The sequence below is a fragment of the Mesocricetus auratus genome, unplaced genomic scaffold, assembly GCF_017639785.1.
Source record: "Mesocricetus auratus isolate SY011 unplaced genomic scaffold, BCM_Maur_2.0 Super-Scaffold_100676, whole genome shotgun sequence".
Taxonomy (NCBI): Eukaryota; Metazoa; Chordata; class Mammalia; order Rodentia; family Cricetidae; genus Mesocricetus; species Mesocricetus auratus.
Genome location: NW_024429266.1, coordinates 113,992,127 through 113,998,185, shown reverse-complemented (window position 1 = coordinate 113,998,185; position 6,059 = coordinate 113,992,127).

Here is a 6,059-nt window from a genome sequence, read left to right as displayed (position 1 = left end):
GCTCTCTGAAAAAGGGAGAATGAAGACCATACAAGACAATGGCCTCCTTAATATTTTTTAGATCCTTCATCTGTATAGGCTCCCAGTGATAAGCAATGGGACCATTTGATTGTTTTTTCGTTGCTGGTTTTTCTGTTACAGATACTGGAAAAACCATAGGGGAACGCATAGCAACCTTAGGGAAATCATTCCGGCATTTGAGAAGCTTTGGGAAACTCCTGTCCTGACCTGTTGCCTGTATTTCTGATTCTGAAGTATCAGATTGAGCGTCTTCTAAATCCTGCAGTCTATTCATCATTGTTTCTCTGAGCTCTTGAAGTTCTTGGGACAAATAATTTTCTAAGGACGTCATGGAATCTTTCATTTTTTTTACATTCATCATTTCCATGTGATTCCAAATTTCTAATATTCTCATCCTTAGAAAGTACCTCAATAGCATGTAAACTGCCTTCCACAAATGATATTCTATCAGTTAGTTTATCATTGCTCTCCGACATGGAACAATTCTTTTCTGTTAGCATTTCAATTTTATGTTCCAGTCTTTGTAATTTGCTAGTGAAATCATCAAACGTGGAACCGTGTTTTTTGTTAAATGTTTCAACATTATGTTCCAAGTTTTCAATTCTATCTGTGGAACACATTTTTCCAGATGCTAGCACAGCTTGGAAGCACCTTTTGACCTTAAAACCCAGCACATAGGTCCCCAACACCTGACAAATAGTAATAAAGACCTAATCCATCAAAGACCTAGTCCATAGTTCTAGGATCCAGGAAAGTCCCTAAATGTACTACCCTTGGTTTTCAGTGTCTGTAGTTCTGCCTCTTGCTAACTGAAGTACGCCCACCAGGATGTGAATTTTGTGCATAAAAGACAAAGGGCTGGAAGGCTCTGGCCTGAGTGATTTGGGAAAGTTCTCTGTAGCTGCCTGCTGGCAGCAAAGACTTTCTTTTCTGCTGTTAAGAGTGTCCACGTGGGGGGCTGGAGAGATGGCTCAGAGGTTAAGAGCACTGACTGCTCTTCCAGGGGTCCTGAGTTCAATTCCCAGCAACCACATGATGGCTCACAACCATCTACAATTCAATCTGGTGCCCTCTTCTGGCATGTAGGTAGAACAATGTATATGTAATAAATAAATAAATCTTAAAAAAAAAAGAGTGTCCATGTGGTGGTCGCTGGTTGGGCTTACCTCACAACAAAACAAGAACAACAACAAAAAAACTTGTATCAAAGCAAATGTGAAAACGCTGAGTTGTTCCAGAATTAGACATGGGAAAGCTGTAGGGGTGAGGTCTTAACCCAGTCATGGTGGAGTTCCGGAGATCACACACATGTGCAGAGGGCGAGCCTGAGTTGCTGTGTGCTAGGCAGCAACATTACACCTTCATCCCATGTAGGATGGGACAGCACCCCTCCTTAGTGTCAGCCACCGCCTAACTTATCTGACCGTGGTCAAGGCACTCTTTATCCACACAGGCTTGTGACAGCTCTCCCCTATCACTGTCACTGACGTCCAAAAACTGCCTTATTGTCCACAGGACCCAGCTGTTTCCGATGGTGACTATGCATGACCCTAACTCCATTTCTGCAGATGAAAAGCCAGCGGTGGTAACCATTCCATGCCATAATGCATGCACTGGACACATTCAGTATGCTTGCTCCTCATCCCAGACCTTTCAGAATATGCATCGTGTACCCATTAAAGACCACAGTCTTCCCTTGGTAAGAGCCTTTTCCCCGGAGCCTGGCAAGGGCTCTCCGCATAATGGCTTATTCCTAATGGTCCCCTTGAGACCAGAAAGACACTCAGGCCTTAAATCTAATAGCATTAGAACCCACCCTTGTTTTTTTTATTAATTTATTTTTTACATTCCAATCCCAGTTCCCCCTCCTTTCTCTCCTCCCACTCCCCCACCCACCCCCCACCCCCCACCTCCCATCTGCTCCTCAGAGAGGGTGAGGCCTCCCCTAGGAAGTGTACTCAGTCTGTCCCATCGTCTCCTTGAAGCAGACCAAGGCCCACCCTTGTTTTAAACATCTATCTACGATCAGAGAGAGGCCCTGGAAAGTGAATGATCCTTCTTGGTTGAAGCATTTATCTAAATTGTTCTATTATTAGTAAAAACTCGGGAGTCCAGTATTGGAGTAAACACCTGATAGATCAAGAAAGCGGTGGAGGAGTGACAAGCTGAGCCTCCCTCCACACTTCCCAGAAGGAACAGAGCATGCGAATTCCAAGTCTCTCCCTTCTCCTTCCTGTCATCTTCTCTATCCGTATCCTGACTCCGCCCTGATTCAAGGTTAACCTTATTAACAGTCTCGGAGAGAGCCATCAAATATCCACAAACTGTGGTCTTCTCTCGGAGAAATCCTGATTTAAAGGACTCAGATCTAACTCAAGTTCAGTGTGCAACCATGGCTGACTGCCAAACTGGGGGTTGATGACGTGTATCCCTGAAATGGGCCACAAGCCTGGTTAAGCATTTAAGCTGCTCCAGGTGGCTATGCAATGTTATAGGCCCAAGACAAGAGCAAAGAACAAAGGCTGAAAATTGTAGAATTATGAAAGGGAGGGCCAAGTGTTTTTCCCCTTAAGCATGAACTACTTTCAATGTGTAACGCTAAGGATGCAATCGCTGGTCCTGCTTAACAAACTTCCTCTGCCTTCTCAGTTACTTCCAACAGTTAACTAAGGCCAGAGCAAAGTCCTATTGAGCACTGTGTGTGGCCAACCATCCTGATTCCCCTAGTGAGCTGTTTTGAATACACTGCTGATCTGATGACGGTGTCACTGGAAGGACTGACTGTCCAACATGCATAAAAGCCAACAGAAAAGCATTGCTCTCGCCATTTGCAAAAGAAAAAAGAAAGAAAACTCCGTATTACAGGCCCATCCATAGACCAGGAGACAAGAAGCACGCTCACGTCTGCCTCCTGGGTCATGTATTTCAGACCAGCTGGGACACAGATATTTTGATGCTAGGAGGTGCCCTGTTTCTCCACTTCTCTGCTCCATCCTGCAGGTGCAGACTGGACGCCCGTCCTAACTCAGATCCACCGGTCCCTGTTCTCATTCCCTGTGTTCTGTTGGTTCTGCCAGGCGGTGAAGGTCTTTCTAGGTCATGTCCTGAGGTTCTGCACCTGTGCCTTGATACCAGCTCCATCCCGCTTTTAGGAGCATGAGAGTCACAATCTTGTGGCCTCACATCATTGGTAACTGTTGTTTCCTGCCAGATTGTTTCTAACTCTTGAAGTGCCAGGTGTAGTGACGTACCTGAGTGAAAATGCCATCGGAAAACTCAACAGTTCTTCGTTTATCTTAAAAATTAGTTTAAACTGCAAAAAGAAGCTGAGGATGAGGGAAAAGGATGAAAGCACCAAGAATCCAAGGGAATTTGCCATCTCCTGGAGAGCCTTTTCCGTCTCCACGCCGCAGGGAGCAACTGAAACATCAAACCTGCTTATCATAGTGTCCTGAAGTCAGGAGCTTCACAAATATGGATCCTGAGCAAGGAAGGGATGCTCCCACTTTCTGGAAAAGAGCCCTAAATATGTCAGTGGTGTGTTATTATGCAGGCTAGTAACTGAGTTGTGAGAGAAATCGGAGTAAGGTAATTCAGCATTGCCCTATAACTGATCTGATCCAGTTCCAGCATTTCCCCCAGAGGATTAAATTCTGCCACCTGAAGTGCTACCAAAGTAGGGTTTTGCCTACCATCTCTGCTTTGCTGGGGTGCGGGGTGCAGGGGGTGGGGGAGTCATGAAAGTGTTAAAGGAGTGCCACTGGGAATTGCATGTGTAGTTGGTTTGCCCATGTCTTCAGTCTCCTGTGCCTGTGAGGAAATTCTGAGCTTTCCTTTTCCATTTTGGTTGGAGGCTTTAGTTGGGCTGGGCACCTCACTCTGCATTTGCTGCTGTAATGCAGACGAACCAGGCTAGTCTTCTCTCGAGCATCTAAGTCTGCGATGGTAGAAACTAAGGGAGAACAGGAAATGTATGGGAGCAGCAGGACTTCCAGGCATTCTGGAGTGAGTACACCATTCTTACTAATCAGCATTCCCACCCAGAGTGGTCCCATTGACTGGGTCACTTATCAGCACATAGCACTGAAGACTGGAACAAAAAACGAAGTAGTCGGTGCCTGAGGTCCCAGACTCCCCACATGGTGACACCGGTGTCAAAATACTGCTATGCTCGACACCAAAGCTGTCTTGCCACCAGACAAGGCTGCCTGCCAATTAAGATAACGCCACTAAATATGAGCTTATAAGCGATAAAGAACTATGTAAAAATGCTGATTATTAAGAATGGTGTGCTCTCAGCTGGGTGGTGGTGGCACATGCCTTTAATCTCAGCACTCAGGAGGCAGGGGCTGGCAGATCTCTGTGAGTTCGAGACCAGCCTGGTCTACAAGAGCTAGTTCCAGGACAGCCTCCAAAGCCACAGAGAAATGGTGTGCTCTTGTCCCTCGCTCCAGAATGCCCGGCAGTCCCTGCAGCTCCCATACGCCTCCTGTTCTCTCTTGAGCTTCTACCATCGCGTCCTCCAGACACAACAGGACTGAGCACGCACGAGTGAACTCACAGACACTGTGGAGCAGGCACCGACCTGCAAGGCTCAAGCCAGATGGGGTCCAGCACCCAGAGGGGAAGCAGACATGAGCTCCCTCCCATCCCTGGCAGGAAGCCACCTCCGGTTGACATGCACTTGCAAAGGGAAAGTTGGCTTTCTCCACTGGAGTCGCACTGGGCGTATTAACCACACTGAAGGGTAGGAAGGCTCCATGGCCAACACAAAATGACTTGCACGGTACTTTTGTAACTGTTGTAGACTTCAGATTGCTTTCCTTGTTGTTTTTTTGTCTTACTGATCTTTTGTTTGCTTGTATATTGTGACTTCCAGTTTTATGTTTTTATGGTTTTTCTGTGTGTGTCTCTTTGTGCTTTCTCTGTTATTCTTCTTTTTAAAATTCTGGGTTGTTTGCTTTTTCTTACTGCTTGTTTTCTAAGACAGAGAAGGAAGGTGTGGAGTAAGGTGGGTGGGAAGGGGGAGATCTGAGAGGAGTTGGGGAAGGGAAATATTGAAAGAAACTGGCAAGGGTGTGGGGGAATTTGAATCTCTACACATTTCTGGTGACTGGTGGGATTATAAATCTCTGAAACTGCTTTGGAAAATATTTATCATGTGTGTAACTCTTTGAATTGTTAGTTACAGAATTACCAAATAAAACTTTGAAAATTACCTCCAAATAAATTAATTGGTGTGTGCATGACTGGGAGGCTGAAGATGGCCTGAGGCATTAATGAGGACACTGCCATCTGCTGGACACAGCATACAGTGCAGCACATGAATCCACCTCAGCCTTCTCTACAGCAGGAGAATCCAAGACCTCCTGAGCTCCTCTTTGCTCCCCACCTTAGGAAGCAATTCCTCCTTCCCCAAGCAGCTCACAGACTTTGTTTTCTGCCCCCACTGGATTCTAGTTCCTCACTTTCAGATCCTTCTCCTAACCGTAGAGAGGAAGTTGAAGGTGAGCCGCATAGCTTAGCTTTCTTGTGTAATGATAGGGAATGAACCCCCAAAGAGGTGGGGTGTGCTGCTCAGGTTGAAATAAGATGCCCAACGTGGGGCTTGGGGTTGTATGCTGCCCCAGGGTAGAGATGTCTGAAGCAGTAGCATAGCCCAGGGCACGGAGGTGTGACCTCACCATGTAACCCTGGGACAGTGCACCTTGAGCCTCCTCAGCAGCTGCAGGGGACAAGGCCTGTGAAAGCTGCTGTGGAAATTATGCCAGAAGTCTCCAAAACACCAAAGGATCCAATCAAAAAGTAGGGTACAGAACTAAATAGAGAATTCTCAGTAGAGGAGTCTAAAATGGCTGAGAGACACTTGAGAAAGTGCTCAACACCCCTAGCCATCAGGGAAATGCAAATCAAAACAACTCTGAGATACCATCTCACTCCTGTCAGAATGGCTAAAATCAAAAACTACAACGACAGTTTATGCTGAAGAGGATATGGAGAAAGGGGAACACTCCTCCACTGCTGGTAGGAGTGCCAAC